The sequence below is a fragment of the Papilio machaon genome, chromosome 4 (assembly GCF_912999745.1).
Source record: "Papilio machaon chromosome 4, ilPapMach1.1, whole genome shotgun sequence".
Taxonomy (NCBI): domain Eukaryota; kingdom Metazoa; phylum Arthropoda; class Insecta; order Lepidoptera; family Papilionidae; genus Papilio; species Papilio machaon.
The window spans coordinates 2,395,895-2,413,599 of record NC_059989.1 but is presented as its reverse complement, the minus strand read 5'-3'; the positions used below and the strand labels follow the sequence as shown (position 1 = coordinate 2,413,599).

The window sequence follows — 17,705 nt, the reverse complement described above, 5'->3', positions numbered from 1 at the left end:
AAATAATTACAAGTTTTTTTCTATAATTAGCAGTAAGTTATATAAGTTTACATATTAAGATATACCTAAAAGCTTTTCCGCCGCTTACATTTCATATGATGTTTTAATGTTTAAATGTAATATTACATTATTAATTATACACTGAAACAGTTGTCACTTTAATAAATATTATTTCTAAAAAGTGTCTTTTTTTTCTATCCACAAACATTCCCTAAAAATATCACAGATTTTTCTGGTTTATTTAACAGATCTTCGATCTATCTCGTTTTAAAGTTACATTCGCATTTTCGTTTTGTGTTATCGCTTATTTATCTACTTGTTAGTGGTCCAGACGCGTTGCTGGAATTGGTAACACCAGTAAACGACGAGTGATGTCCTCGTAACGATAGACCGAGCGAAAAAGAAAAAAATTGATGGAAAAAACAGTTTAAAAAAAGGTCCATTGACTGTTAATAAACACAATGTCGACATATTGAGACTTTGTTCATTAATGTTTTACTAACCTACAACAAGAATTTCTGGGCTTCTGATGGTTTTTTTTTTTTTTCATATTGAAATAGCGCTTGACCACGATCTCACCCGATGAGGTTAAGATGTGGTCTAAAGATGGTACGCGCTAGCTTTGTAGATGCCTATTCACTCTTGAAGGCCCCCACATCGTACTTGGACGGAAAAACTGACGCCGGCAACTTATTCCAATCCTTAGCAGTACGCACAAGGAACGATGATTCAAACTTTTTCGTTCGGTGTCACTGTTGTTTATTGTGGCTTTTCATTTCATGGTTTTATTAAAAAAAAAAATGACTAATACTAGCTGTCGACCGCGACTCCGTTCGCGCGGGATGAAAGAAAACTTAATAAGCCTATGTGTCCTTGCAGATTTTGTTCTAAATCTGTGCCAAATTTCATCAAAATCCGTTGAACAATTCCGAATATAGCTTCAAACAAACATCTCCATCCATCTAAATATTTCCATTTATAATATTAGTAAGATGTGCATTACATTGCTTCAATAAATAATTTTCTCAGATTAGACTTTTTGAACATTTAGATCACATCCTCGGTAGTATAGTGGTAAGTATCCCCGCCTGTCACGCGGGAGACCGGGGTTCGATTCCCCGCCGGGGAGGTTTTTTATTCATATCGTATGATTTTATAATATATTTTCCCAGATTAGATAACCAACTTCGTCATCAGAATAAATTATTATGTGACCTCTGATTTAGAGAGATTGTTGAATTGTTTGAAAGCATTCCCGTAAGTCTGTAGTTAATGTATTCCTTTGTGATGGTATATTGCTGTGTGGATTGCCGTCACGCCGTCAGGTTCCTTTGGACATTCATGTGCTAATGCTGCGGTAATTTACCTATGTTCAAACCATCGTTTGTTAAACAACGAATACTGAATTAGTTCAGGACTAACTAATAATAATTAAATACATGGTTTCGAGGTTAGGATGAAAGGATTGAAAGGACTCTTAGGCAAATTTATACTGATAAATCTTATAATTATATATCGTTTGTCTTATCGTTGGTTTCTGATACCAAAACCCCCGTATAAAACATATTTTTATCTCTGTTTTGTCAATGATAATGAGAGGGATGACGATATGTTTTAATACAGGTACTGGGTATTCCAACAAGATTCGGCGCCAGCTCATACAGCGAAGAGCACACAAGACTAGCCCTCCTTCAGTCCAGATTTGAATCCGTTAGATTACAAGAAATGGCAACACTTGGAGGAAAAGGCGTGCTCAAATTCATCCCAATTTGGAGTCACTCAAGACATCCTTGATTAAGGCAGCCGCCGATATTGACATGGACCTCATTCGTTTTGCGATAAACGACTGGCCGCGCAGATTGAAGGCCTGTATTCAAAATCACGGAGGTAATTTTGAACAAACTTTAGTGTCATAAGAATCTATGTTTTGTTAAGTTCATTTTGGTATATAAATGGTCACATAATGAATAAACTCCTTTCAATTATTTTATATTAAACATGTGACAGAATTTATGACTTGACTAGGTATTTAAATTCTTATTACATATGTATATGTATATATAACATCTTTATATAAATTATTTTTTTACTTTATGATGGATACAGAAAAATATTTCATTGAGGTAAGGTAATCCAAGTTTCTTTTTTCTTCGTTGTCTTCTCTGCTTTCAGATCTCAGTTGTAAATCAAGTTTTATTTAAATAAAATGTAATATTATAAAATATCAAATCATTTTACATAATAAATTACCATTATTAATGTATAAAAAACCAAGTGGATATTACGAACTGTGCAATTTTCCACACGATGAACAGGGAAACTGTACCCTCAATTTAAAGTCGGTAGTTTTTCTTAACAACTATAATATCTTTGATGTGACATTGTTCATTATTTATTAACGCTCCTTGCATCGCCACTTTCAAAAGAGTCTCCATACATTATAATTAAATTGAACAAAGAAAACTAGTTAGAAAAATAACAATACCTTTTACCTATGTGCCATTAGTTCGTAAAAACAAAACCTAATGGATCGATCGGAAACAAAAGGTAACAGGAGTGAAAAAAGTACATTTATGCAATGTCGTGGGGAGAAGTAAGTTATTAAAAAAATGTGGATTAAAATGTTCAGTACTCGTATTAACACACAACGCTCCATTGTGTGACAAAAAGCGCTGTTACCGTAAAATTCTACTGCTTTAACACTAGTATTAAATCATATTGTTGCCGCCGTTTTTTGCACGAGTATGAGAAGGATGGCAGGTATTTTACACAAGTGCATCGATGAAAGTCCACAATAAGTAGGATCATACTTCATAACGCGGGTATAATCCTGATGATTTCAAACTAAATAAAAAAGTAAGACCTCACTATTAATTTGCGATGAGAAAAAGAATAAAAATTGCACACGAGGTTTTGTGGAACTAAAACCTAATATATTAGACCTAAGATAGTGATGACTGGCGTGAAGTGGAAGCAATTCCGCATTTTCATGCGACCGGAGGACTAATTTTGGTCCTCTATCGCCATCCTTTCCTAATAATAATTTTTTTTTTTTTTTGTGACTGAGTAGTCACTGTTTGCCTTGAGGAGGCATTTACAGTTTCACCGGGCTTGAGGTGGCCGGGCGCAGATGGCGCTTAGCCTAAACCTCGTTTAAGAGTAACTAGGCTCGAGGGCTCCCTCAGGAGCCTCGGCTCGGGCTGTTACTTCGTTATTATTACCGGATTGGGTATTATTACCGGATTGGAGATAATAAAAGGGTGGGAAGGGAAAGAGGACTTAAGTATGGGAAGGTGAAGTGGATTTTGCAGAAGAGGGGACGCACATGAAGGGGAATTATCTTCTTTCTGTGCGTCCCCTTCTTCGTTGATTAAAGGTAGGCAACGCATCTGATGTTTAGGGGCAACGACGGGCTATTACATACGAGTCCCATATTTACTCAACAGTTTACCCGAGGACATAAGACGTGAGCCTAAACTTGGTAAATTTAAACAATTATTAAAAAAACACTTGTTAAATCATTGTAACCATTTAAGTAATGTAAAGCGAGTGACCTGCAGTCAAACTGCGTAAGCAGTTTTGCGGGGCATGTAATATTTGAAAGTATAACTGTGTAAGTGTAAATTTTCCGAAATAAAAAAAAATACTCGAGCTTTTTCTTTACCTTTTCCGAACTTATACGTTCTCTTTTCCAGCTGTCAAAATAATGTCTATTAAAAACAAACCACGAAATTTTCACAAAAAAAAATCATAGAAGTTTTTATGATTCATGCAAATGTTTCTAAAAAGAAGCTACTAATTTGTTTCAATATCAGATATAATGATTTGATTCAATGAGTTAGGTTAGGTTTCATTTTATTTCATCTCATTAAATTTCATTTTCATTTCATATCAGTAAAAAAAATCTACAGAATACTTGGCTCTAAGGGCATAGTTCCCTTTGCCTACCTAGAATGGGTGAAGAAAACAAAAAAACTCTGCTTACTTATATTCTTTTACGGTTGGCGCCATTTTCCAAAAAAAATATTTGCGAATTTAGTTGTTTATTGCACGAAATGAGTAATTTCGACGATATTTTATTTGAATTAACACCACCGGAACTCAGTATAATTGCACAAAATGCTTCGGAGAACATTTTACCGGAAAAGTCAAAAATTCGCTACATACCTACATACAACGAATTTATTGCGCGGAGAGAAAAGAAAAAAGCAAATAGATTTTCAGAAAATGTTATGTTGGCATACTTCTCCGAACTATCAGCAAAATTAAAGCCTTCTACGTTATGGTCGAGGTTTTCGATGATAAAAAGTATGCTGAAAATAACGAACGACGTGGATAAGTTAATACCCAAGACTAAACTTTAAACGACAAACAACAACGATGGTTTTACAACTAAAAACACAAAAACAAAAAAAAAATGAATTAAGAACAAAAGATACACTAAAAAGTAAAAAATAATTTTACATGTAAACAAAGAATAATTCTATATTCGGAATTTAAAATACAATTTTATGCAACTAAAATTTAGAACAATTTTGGGAAATTAAAAATAACAATAAATTTTTAATAATTATTATTTTTGGAGTCGGTGTCAGCCAAGGTAGATGTTTAAAAAGTTACACGCAATATGTTTAATCATAATTAAAATGTAACATCAATTTAATTGGCACTACTTGTAAGCGCAGCAAGCATCGAGTACGTAGATCGACGTCAGCACCAGGAAGGAGTGATACTATACTATGGATACTGACACTCGTTTATTTGAACATACTGGGTTGGCGGCGGGGCAGCCATCCCCGCGTGACCGCGGCCTTACTCCAACACCAGCGCAGCGCCAGTCAATTGAAAGAAGCGAGACAAGTCACTCGTATGCTTGTGAACCATCCATTTCTTTCTTGTCTTGTTGTACTTCATTATTTCATTACATTATATTGTTTATATCGTAGCGTGCTCATCGTTTCGGCATAATACACGCATGTAGAGCTAACGAGACAGAAGAACAACGTGCATTACGAATAAGAGGAATGCAACAAGCAAACCGTGTTTTGAGGGACATCACAAATGATAAATCATTTGATACGGCCATTAACATTTTTGCTAATGTACCATGCGCCGTAGGTAAGAGATGTATCTACCCCCAATACATCGAATTTACGAGCAGACTTGTATACTAAATATTACCTGAAGAACTTCAACTTTGGGTACAATAACTACGTGTTAACGTATAACGTGTATAACGTCGTTGTTATATTAGAAAAAGAAAAGTAATAAGTAAGTATAATTTATAATAGCAATAAGAGTCAATAAATAAGTAAATAAATAAAATAAAAGTTCCTTCAACAGCATAATAGAACAAAATGATACCCGCAGATATCCCCAATGAATTAGCTAATTTGACGAGCGTTGAAGAGCGATTTTTAAGTCGCATTGTACCCTTCTTAAAAATTATAAAACTTAATAATCGTTTCAGCCAGAATTGGTGTAAAGGGCAGGTTATTTTATTTGCAAGGGATGTGGTAGAAATAGTGGAGCAGTTACCACTGACACTTCATCAAGCCGGTTTAGTTTTGATAGTAGAAAATCTTGAGAACATTTCGAGTTCTAAAGAGTTCGTCGTGGATATGCAGAGACTAATCAGCCGTTAACTTGGTTAATTTCTAATAACCGTCTTTACAGAGATGTTCAGGTGCATTTGGCAACGGCCTTAAACATTCCTTGTATAATTAAAATCCCTGAAAACTGTATTCCTGAAGTGTATGTTGTTACTTCTGAAACCTCAACACATTATGTCACCTTAAACGATAACAAGGCCATATTGCGTGGGTCCTTATATCAAGTTGATATACGATTTAATTCATCTCGTGGCAAACAATGTACTGCGATTGCGGCTGTTGCTTGTGCAGCATTTAGTATGTTCGATCCAAAGAAGTGGACCAAAAGTGATGTCGACTATAATGTAATCATTGGCGATTAATATTATAATTAATGCATTGCTTCCAGAAATAATCCTGTGCCTGGTGAAGCTAGCCCTGAATATCTTGCTGTGACTGATCTTAGTTCAAGACTTACATGTCGTAAATAAAATGTAGTCATCACAGGACTTGAGGAAAATAATAATAATGGTCACATAGACAATAACTATACTCCTGTAGGTTTCCCTAATTAAAAAAATGCATTATCAAATTTTTTCAGAGAACACTCTAATGGGATACTGACAGCAGACGCCATTTCGATGGAGGTACACTGCTGAACTTTGGGCAACAATCACATTTACTTTTTGTTTGAGTCGTATGCGCTTGGCACTAAGGGAGCTTCCGCTCCCATAAACGGGACCGCTTGTTGTATGAAATTTACCGATCTTGGCAACCTGCACACCATTTTACGTCGCAATTTTTTTTTTAATCGCCAAATAAAGTCAAAAAAGGAAGCTTTTATGATAATCTTAATGTGTTCTCATTAACAGCTATAGTTATAACATCAGACACCCAAACGCAATCACTAACGCACCTTATTGAATAATCAACAATACGAATAAACAGTCCTACATTCACGCCTATTAATCTCCAAACAACAACTCAAGGCGTACAGTGTACGGTACCATTATCAGTTCATAATTCCTCAGACATAACCTGCATAGAGTCCACAAGTATGCTCCAAAACGTAGATGATAATATCCCTAATTTAGAAAGTGTCATAAACATGAATACCAATTTAACAGACGATACAATGAAATTGGGCGCAATCACAAGAAAAACTGCACCGCCCTTGAATTTAGAGCGTAAACGTTATGGAGGAATTGTGCTGGTATTTTCTTTTTCCAAATGTCAAGAATGGCTTTGGAGAGGAAAGAGAAAATACATGTTGCCCCTTGATTACTTTCAAAACAGAATAATGAATATTGAAAAAAGATTCAGCAGGAATGACTAATTATTTTATTCTACCTAACAGTTCCGTGCGAAGTCCAGCGTATCTGTGTCATGTAGGATGCGACAAGGCCATGGAGAGCAAACACCACAGGGACTAGTGGATAATATGCATCTCACTATGAGAAATATCCGAGGATCGGCGTCATATTTGCAAAAATGTTGCTCTGAATTGATTGCAATGGTCAGAACTTTAGGGCCTCGCACATGGTTTTTAACATTTTCCTGCAATGATTTTAATTGGTCAGACATGATAGAATCTTACTAATCGCTGATGGACGTAACATCGATGAAATCGATGGCCTTACATTCCCGGAGAGCTTGAACCTTGTGCAAAAGTATCCGGTGGTGGTAGCACGACAGTTCACTGTACCTGTTAACGCTCTGATGCGATTCCTAAAAATGCATAAAGATTGCTTGGGTGGTCCTATTGAAGATGGAAAATACCGAGTGGATTTTGAAAACCGAGGTAGTCCACATTTGCATATGTTAGTTTGGTGTAGAGATGTTCCGTTCGCCTAGGACCAGATGAAGCACTTGCTAACAAAGGACGATTCTGTTTATTAAAAAGAACATCTAATAATTACAATGACATTCTTTTAAAACTATGGAAGGGAAATATTGACGTTCAACCGTTTGGTAATGTCACGTCTGTGGCCTACTACATTACAAAATATGCTAGTAAATCTGAACCACATGATACAGATGACGTGATTCGAGATGCAATGTTTAATGCTAAGAAACAAGGTGGTGATGTTTGGAAGCAATTGTTTACGGTATTCATGACAATTTTAAATCAACGATTGGTAAGTGCACCAGAATGCGCATACAGATTATACCATTTGCAATTAAAATGTCGTCGCGAAAGACAGTTTTTGTAAATAGTTGCAGGCCGGAGCAACGATTCAGATTTCTGAGATTTGATACTGATGACACGACCTAAAAAATTTCGTTGTTACTGGTTGTGTTTACAAAGAAATTTTCGTGTTTCTAGGTCGTAAGACATAATTACGACCTAGAAACACGAACTAGAAAATTTAATCCTTGCGGAATTTGCTGTCCGTTTTGAAACCATCTCTAATACGACATGGTCAAAAGATAATGGCGATGCTGAACTGAGAGATTAAAATATTACCCCAGTGAGGTATATCAGACTGCAGGATAATACGCGAATGTGGGTAAGAAATAGAACTGTGAATAGTTACCTGAACCAGTATGACATTCTATCTGACTCCCAATATGGCTTTAGAAAGGGGCGATCAACGCAGCACGCTATTTGTGATCTTACATCTGTCATAACAAGGGAAGTTGATAAAGCATGGAAGTGTCTTGTGGTCTTTCTTGACCTCGAGAAAGCCATTCCCTACACAAGTGAACAACTTAATTGTAAAGATTTACTTGAAATAAATACATTTTTTTTAAATAGACCAGCAGTGTTACGTACCCGTTATTATACAATTAATAGCGACAAAGAATTTCGTAATGAAGGTGAGTTACTTTGGAAAACGAAATCTGTGAAAACTGTTTTATAAGACGCCAAAGAGATCTTCGTCCATTGCAGGATAACATCAGTGCAGAACAATTTGGTCATGCCGAGCTAGTTATACAATAAGCTGTTGCACAAGCTACCGCGCTTAATGCTGCCCGCTAAACTGATGTCTGCAATGCATCCTTGTGTTTTGGTGAACGAATTGTACACGATGATAACTTTTGTGAAGATATGGAAGAACGCGCTGTCATGCCAGGTGAACTGTTCTGAGAAACATTCGAGGTCTAAACATCCAACAGAGGAATTTATTTCAGAAAATCTCTGCGGCAGTCGAAAACGATTTACACGGATTAGAAAATCAGTTGTTGTTTTTTATCACGGGCGGAGCATTTCATTTCATTTCATTTCAGCAAATCATTTCTGCTGAAATTAATCGTGGAGCATGTTAAGCGTTGTTACGCGCCAACAGTAGATAGATAGAAGAAGAAGAAGAAGAAGCTCCTCATCCCTCACCTTCCGACTGACACAGGTGGACCTTTGACAAATATACATGAACAATCATACGAAATTAATAATAGTTTGTCTCAATTCTATTAAATTTCTTCATTTTTTCGCAGCTGTATAAAAAATAGTTGTTCAGTACAAGTGCGGAACAGAGACCCGACTAATGTCTACCTATCTACTGAACTCTATGCAATGACAGGCTTTTCGCACTCGTTATGAAATATATCCGAGTTCTAGGTAACACTTACCAATTTGAATTCGAAGAAACTTGATCAAAGAATGCGAACACTAATACTATTCGAGAGTTTCAGGTTTCCGGAGCTTAGTGATTCAAACAAGCGAACTGAATTAACTTACCTTTACATAGAAGTTAGTAATTGTGTGAAACAGGAATTGACAAGGCAGACGAGTCGAAAGTAATTCCCGACATGGAAATCCACCTTCTACGTAAGTTAAGCAAACTTGCAAACATAATTGAATATTGTAGAGGATTGTACACTAGTTTTGTGATTTAAAAATCAACGAAATCATTGTACACTCAACGGCCTATTAAAGTACTAGCTTTTTTATAGTCATTTACAAGTTTACCCATTATAGCAATCACATACCAACAGTTGCTAATTTGTAACCTCGTAATTTTAAAATTCCGAATGGATAAATGGTGAGCCTAATTTTGTAATTATTTTTTCTGATGTATTAAAGTAATGGTCCCATTCATTCAGTTTACAATTTACAATCAGTTTCGAATGGGCGTTGATAATCACCTCGGTTTTCCCGCCGCTCGATTACCCCCTTCAGAAAGAAAAATATGCCGAATCCTATAAAAGATTGACGAACTTTACAATATTTGATGATACATCAATACCTATGTGTAAGAAGTTACTTATTAAGTGTCGGTACATATTGATAGAACCGAGCAACTTTAAGTAATCTTGCTTAAATTAATAATTGTATAAAAGTTTTACATTAAAATATCATCATCATCATCATCATCAGCTCACTATACGTCCCCACCGAGGGGCTCGGAGCCTACCCCAATTTTAGGGGGTGACTAGGCCATAGTCAACCACGCTGGCCAAGTGCGGGTTGGTTGACTTCACACATATCATTGAATTTCTTCTCAGATATGTGCAGGTTGCATCACGATGTTTTCCTTCACCGTAAGAACGTCGGATAAATGTACATATGTAAATCGAAAATCGAAAAACACATTGGTACATGGCGGGATTCGAACCCAGGACCTGCAGATTGCAAGTCAAGTGCTTAACCCCTGAGCCACCGACGCTCTTATAAAGCGCATATAATTAAAATATGTTAAAATATAATTATTACTTTTATAATTAATGTAATTTTTTAATGTCAATATTTGATTTTCATCTCTGACAGTGTCAATACAGTCGTAAGGGCGATTCGAAATTAATTGTCTTGGGACATTTATGTAAATTTGCTCGGCGCTATTGCCCGCAATTTTATGAGACACTTGTATTTAGTTACGAGAATGTTGGATCGCGTTACTTGATAGTAATTTAATTAAATTTTGTATTAAATTGATATATATCGATGGGTCCTAAGAATAAGGGCCAAAGTTACAAATTGATAATTTTTTCTTTTTTACGTTAAAAGGTCTTAGTCTAGTTAACAACATGCATTAAACACAAATACACATTTACAGGTGTAAACGTGTTTTTTTGCCAAAGTAAAAGGGCCTATGTGGCCTCTTTTCCTAAGTGGTTGACACTTGTAGAGCCTCTTGTTCCTTGTAGAGCCTTGTTGTTGTTGGTCTTTATTCGTAGAAGCCATCTACGGATTACGAGTATACTGAACATCAAGGCTTATTAAAATATAGTAAACCAAAAAAATCAACGTAATACACGTAAAATAATTAAATATACAATTAGAAAATTAAACATAACAATTACTCTGCTAACTGTGAGTTTTTGAGAGCAAAATCTCCGTTATTTACATGTTGTCATCTCTGTTTTGTCAAAAATAACGAAACCGACGTTAAATTAATTACTCTAACTCTTTCTTTATCTTTTCTGCAATCAAACATTTTGTCTTAAATAAGATGTTTGTAAGAAACAGATACAGTTTATTTTTAAAATTTATAAGATTTCTTCGAGTTAAAAAGTAAAACAAATCCTATCTAACGGTAACCTTCATTTCACTATCTGCAGACCAGGCTTTATGCTGACTTGCTTATCTAAATAAAATATGTAATTTATTTCTAACCCAGACCCTTGTCTACGTAAATCATAAGGATTTACTCGTTCACTAACAGCGGTACTAGCCTTAAGCGGTAGAACTGATTTTGTTTTCCTTACGTCCTTAATTTTTTATTCTACAGTTTGGACATGCAAGCTGTCTCTATCTTTATGAAAAATCTTCCTTCATTATTCTTAGGCGAATGATTATAACAAGTTTACCTTACAACTACGGCGAAAAGAATGTTTGTCTAAAAATATCTTATCTTCGCAAACAACTTTATTAAAAATAACATTTATTAATCAAGGGCATTGTATTTGGTTTCTTTTCTTCGTCTACTTTAGTACTATATAATTACACCACTGAAAAATATTATATTTTTTAAACTAAATTGTACTTTGGAAATAAATATGATATAGAACCGCTGACTTTAATTCAGTTATACAAAATTAGTAAAACAGACATTCAAATAATATAGTTATTCAAGCGGCTTATAGATGAATAAAGTTCGATTAAACCAAGAAAAAGTTATAACAAAACATTCTTTGTAAGTGTATTTTTACTTCAGAAGGAAAATAATTAACCTCAATTTAAACTTTGTTCTTATAAATTAGACAATTTTGTAGACGAATAAAACTGTTTTAAAGTAAAACAATCTATTTATGTTCGACTTTTGTTATTAAGAAACCAAATTAGCAATGAAAAATCTATATATATAAAAGAAAGTCGTGTTAGTTACACCATTTCTAACTCAAGAACGGCTGAATCGATTTGACTGAAAATTGGTGGGCAGGTAGCTTAGAACAAGGAATAGGACATAGGATAATTTTTACCCCGTTTTCTTTTCTTTTTTTTTTTTGATTCCGCGCGGACGGAGTCGCGGGTAAAAGCTTGTAATTAAATATACAATATAATAGGCTAACAACCCTAGAGGGAAGGGAGGTAGCTGATTCTGCTAAGACAGACAACAAGTAAGTATGTTCCTTCGTACAAAAGGTAACGTAAATCGTCAAAACTAATATTCTTTGGTTGCATTGCGAGAATCGCGTTGCATGGATGATTGTTTGAAGGTATCTCCAATAATGGTTCAACGGATCTCGATGAAATTTGAAATAGATGTAAAGCATAGTCTGAAAGAACATGTAGGCTACTAATTAAGTTTTTTTTAAATACCGCTCGGACAGAGACGTGGGTGACAACTAGTAAATTATATATCATAGGTTCGAAGGTCCCGTTGTTTTATAATTTTTAATGGTAACATGTATGTTTATTTTTGTAAGCTAATGTGTATTAGCTTCATTTTATAATTAAAATATTCCCTTGCCGTAAAAAGTCCAAAAAAAAGTATATACCTAACCAATGAATTTGATGGATCGTTCGAATATATAATTATATTTTTACAGTAATAGAGTGGTATCTCTCAAGACCGGCTTGATAAATGAGCCATCGGATATGCAAACTCAATTATTTTCTTTATTTAACACGAGTTTACTAACTTCCCCAGGATTTATTTACGTTTATATGTAATGGAATGTTGTAACTCATATTTTATATTTAAATGCTTTTGATTCGACATTTGCATACTCATAGAGCCGTTGACAATACAATAATTTCACTTTGAATTTAATTTTAGCCATAATCTAGGCCTGGATTCACAGAATAGCAAAGTTAAAGAAACAAAAATAAATAATTTAACAAAGAAAAACTGTATATAAATGTTGAAATTAATTTTCTCTTCTTTTCTGCTCCCGAGCAAAAACTACTTACAAAGGTAAAAGCTTTATAAACTATAAATTGTTTGTACAACACATTAGCTTTTGAAAATAAAGCTTTAATCCGAGGTAACTTTTTACTAATCCTCAAAAGCTTTAACCTTTGTAACGCTTCATAATTTCAACAAATTTAAAACACTGTTAAATAACTATTACATGCTTTTAATAAACATTAACGTTCATAAATGTGTAAAACGTTTCGCAATAATTCAAAGTATTAACCGGTGAAACATTTAAAGATTCAAAATTATTGTCGTATCTATTAAGAACACTAGAGAACAAGAACGATTATAGTTGCTGTAATTGCCGAGTTAACGCCTTAACAACTTTTTGAGGCAATAATATAAAATATTCGCCATTTTCGCACCATTTAAAGTGTAACAAGTATTAGAATTTTTTTGTCAAATTAAATATATAAATATATTCGTAGTTAAACAATTTACGTATATTTTTATTAAAAAATAACATGTTTAATCACCACTTCGATCACTCTTGTAATTTTGTTTGCAATGAATAAATGAATCCTCGGTAGTATAGTGGTAAGTATCCCCGCCTGTCACGCGGGAGACCGGGGTTCGATTCCCCGCCGGGGAGAACTTTTTTACATGTATTGACAAAATCGAATAAAAAATTAATAATTGTACGAATATTTTTTTAAGATCAAATGAATTCAAATTATTAATTTATGACTACTATTTAAGAAAAAAAATCAATTCGTATAACACAGAAAAATTCAATTTATTTGTTTTGGTCGTTAGATTTCAGTCTATAGGAAGTTTGTTGAAAATATTGTGGCGCAAATTTTTCGGTGTAATCTTCAAGTTACGTCTTCGTCAAATTGTTAGGGTAGAATAATGAAGCGTCTCGTCTTTTGTTTGCATATCTGATCCTTCATTAATTCCGGTTGTTTCTCGTAGCTTGATTGGAATTTATTAGGCTATCCACCCGATGATCTATCAGCACTTGCTTGCTTGTTAATCTTTTCTGATTTTGATTATATGATAAAACTAGCTATCGCCCGAGACTCCGCCTGCACGGAATTAAAGAAAAAACAACTGTGGCAAATTTCATAAAGATCTGTTGGACCGTTCCGGAGATATCTTCAAACAAACATCCATCCATCTAAACATTCGCATTTATAATATTAGTATGATAATGTCTGTTAACGTTTTATTTGACAACTGATAACCAAAATATTTTCATGTCATTGTTCCAAAAAACTGTGTCATGTTTTAGATTAGTTGTAATTTATTTTCCTATTTCCAGTAAGATTAATTTGAAACCAAATAACTACAGGATTAAAGATTAATTGTTCAGTCAACTAAAATGGTTATTTCAAAGTAAAAGTGTATCCTCGGTAGTATAGTGGTAAGTATCCCCGCCTGTCACGCGGGAGACCGGGGTTCGATTCCCCGCCGGGGAGGTCTTTTGCAATAGAACCTTGCTTTTATCGTTTTACAAAGTTTGCCCTGCATATTTTAAAAAAGCAGAAACAATAACACGCTATCGCCAATGTTTTATACCATAAAAATCTTATTTAAAACATGAAAAAAATCTTTAAGTTTAATTTACGGTATCTTAAATGTTAAATTATCCGATTCTAAGTTTCTAAACAAGAATAAAGTCTGTTATTTTTACGAATACCTACATTACATGGCCATCGTTTTCCGAAGACGTGACGCAATTCTCCGCCTCCTCTTTGTGCAGTTTATTTTCTTATATTTCCATAGGATGGCGAGTTTGTGATAAATCCGCACTCATATCTCTATTCCCAATGTAAATACACGAACACTGCTCTGAGATACTGCTTCAGTTGCAGTTTTGTTTTTACTGGATTTAAATCCAATTTTATATGTTACTCGTCCTAACATCGCAGAATGTTACTTACGCGTATATATTTTTTGTCGTAACCTGGTAAGTATCTTGCCTATACTACTTTCCTAACATATTCTTCGTATACTGTTCGTAAGAAACGGGATTCTTACCACGATTAAGCTGTTTGAGCATAAAACCACGAAAGTTTGAAGTTATATATTCTTCGTAGCCTAACTTCCTTGATAGTTATCATTTCGTTATAAGTACTAAGTTCTTCCAGACTACTAGATAGATTTCTAAATATTTTCAAGTTTACAACATCTTTTAGACGCGGGAAAAGGTCTAACTTTTATCTTGTCCGGTCTATATTATTCAAAGACTTCAGAGTACCACCTTAAAACATTATCTTTCTGTGGTACAATACGAAAGAAACCAACTATAGAGAGTATTCCTGTTAAAATTATGTATAAATACTAGCGGTCGCCCGCGACTTCGTCAGCGCAGAATTAAAGTCCTGTCAAAATCGGGTTCCGGAGATTACCCGGAATTAACGTGGCCTTGTTGACAAACATACAAACAGACAAAAAAATTTAAAATTGGTTTTTCGTTAGCAACGCAAATACATCTTGTGTACGATATATGTTTTTTTTTTTTCGATATCACATACAGACTCTCCAATTTTATTAATACATTTGTATATGGGTCATTACATGTCAAATCGACAAATTTTTTTACCTGACCCCCTTTGATTTCGCTGAAAATTTTCTATCTTTTTCTACCCCCCGAAAGTTATTTTTCGTATATAAGTACGTATATAGTAGCTACTTTCGCAAGCTGGGTAGATGTAAATTTTGTCTACTAATATTTGATCAGTCGTAGTGTCGCAGGAGACATTTATTGCCAATTAATTCTACACTTTATTTGATTTGTAATTATCAATTTTAATTGGGTATTAACAGGCTTATCTTTAAAATATTAACGTAGATTTTTTTTGGAAAATTGAGTGGAATTTTATAATTTAATTTTTAATGAAGAATGCGTACCATTTATTGTGTGTAAAAATATTTAACATCTTTTATAACTCAATGTAATGTTGAGTATGTCTTAGCATTTATAGGTTATCTTTTTATTTATATCAATTGAAAATTTTGTTATTGTAAGGCCTCTTTTCCATTACACGGTTGTTCAAACGTACGGTGTGTAAGCCGTACGGTTGAAAAAACGTGCTAGCTTGTACATGATACGGCAAAATCACCGCGCGAGACATTGGTAAGTACTGGCTAGTAGCGCTTTTTACTCGGGCTGTGTAGGACGTGCTGCGTCATGAATTTTCTTACGAAAAAAAAGATTATAGTTGCTTATTACATATATAGGAAAAAGGAAATAGAAAAAAAAAGGGAAGTAAGGTTTTGGATACATCCGATTTTAGAAAAAAGGGAGGAATATGGCGCGTTTCATACACTTGTCAAGAATCAATTGAGAGAAGATGAAGACAAGTTTTACAATTATTTTTATAATCGTCGATGGTCTTATCCCATATTACAGGCCTTTCTTGAATCAACGTAATTAATAATTCTTGATTTATGTTCATTTTATAATAAAATCGCGAAACAGCGTATATAAGCGGTCACGAATCCGTGCGTACGTCCGGCACCGTCGACACACCCCGATAGACTGCCATACAACACTGGTGAAAATCACGCCGTGCGTAGACGCGGCGCGCCGAGGGGCAGTCACGGCGCACGCGGCCGCGGCGCCGTGCCTTGGCGCCACCGTGCATGTCGACAAGCTCATATAGTGATCCATACCACACTGACGACCGTGCCTACACGCGGCGAATTAACCGTAGATTTTCACGGCGAGAAACCGTGTAATGGAAAAGAGGCCTAAGTACATATGCTAGCTTTTATGAGTGACGCGGAATTAAAAAAAAAAAAACTTAATAAGTAGGCTACGTCTTCTTCCACACTATTTTCTACATCTGTGTCAAATTTCATCCAGATCCGTTGAGCCGTAACGTTAATACCTTCTAACAAACATCCATCCATCTATCTATCCATCCATTTAAACATTTATAATTTAGTAAGATTACATATAAAAATTTAAATGTGCACTGAATTCGTATGCCTCTAACTTTGACCAACCAAATATTGCTGACAGGGTCTAAATAAAATTCGTAATGTATTCGGACCCGTGACCCTTGTCCACGTAAATCACGAGCTTTATTTTTATTATGAAACTGAAATACAAACTGAACTTACTACTATACATACAAATAACATATTTAAAAATTCAACGTGTTGGTAAAAAGGTCTATTGAAGACAATATGAATATTGTCTCTGAGTTATAAGTAGAGATTTAGGTAAGCAACAGTCCAATTTCACCAAAAGTCAGGTGAATAAAATTATAATCAATTGGTTTACCATCTAGACATAAGTGTTACCCTTATCAAGTCATTTTAAAATTTAAAATTTAACTATCTTATTTTTTACTAATATTATAAATGCGAATGTTTGAATGGATGGATAGATGGATGTTTGTTTGAAGGTATCTCCAGAATGGTTTATCGGATTTCAATGAGATTTGGCATAGATATTGATCATATTCTGGAAGAACACTTAGGCTACTTTTTATGTTTTTTTTTAATTTCGAGCGGACGGAGTCGTGAGCGACAGCTAGTTATGATATCATTTTGAATACCTATCAATATGTATATTGAAGCTTATCAATGCAATTTCTAACTCGATGACTAAAGGTGTCAGTAAGTTCCAACAAAGCGCTGCTTAGAAAATAGTTCGTTCGGTTAAAAACTTTATTCATGGAAACAATAATGTATGTAAAACTTAAATAAACATGATTATGTTAGATCGTTATGCAAAAATTAAGCAAGATTTTCTTGCCTTTCACATTTCTTTTTAAGTTTTATTTTAAAAAAAATACTAGAAAAAGACTATTAACGACGTTTCTAAATCAAAATTAACTGTCAAAATTGATTT

At 34.4% G+C, this 17,705-nt stretch overlaps 3 non-coding genes across 3 annotated transcripts; all 3 read left to right on the top strand.

The window, feature by feature from the left end:
• Window positions 1-1,057: 1,057 nt before the first annotated feature.
• Trnad-guc lies at window positions 1,058-1,129 on the top strand. Its single transcript has one exon. It is a non-coding gene; the product is annotated as a tRNA-Asp (tRNA).
• Window positions 1,130-13,415: 12,286 nt separating this feature from the next.
• On the top strand, window positions 13,416-13,487 carry Trnad-guc. The gene has a single exon. It is a non-coding gene; the product is annotated as a tRNA-Asp (tRNA).
• Window positions 13,488-14,244: 757 nt separating this feature from the next.
• Window positions 14,245-14,316, top strand: Trnad-guc. The gene has a single exon. It is a non-coding gene; the product is annotated as a tRNA-Asp (tRNA).
• Window positions 14,317-17,705: the final 3,389 nt, after the last annotated feature.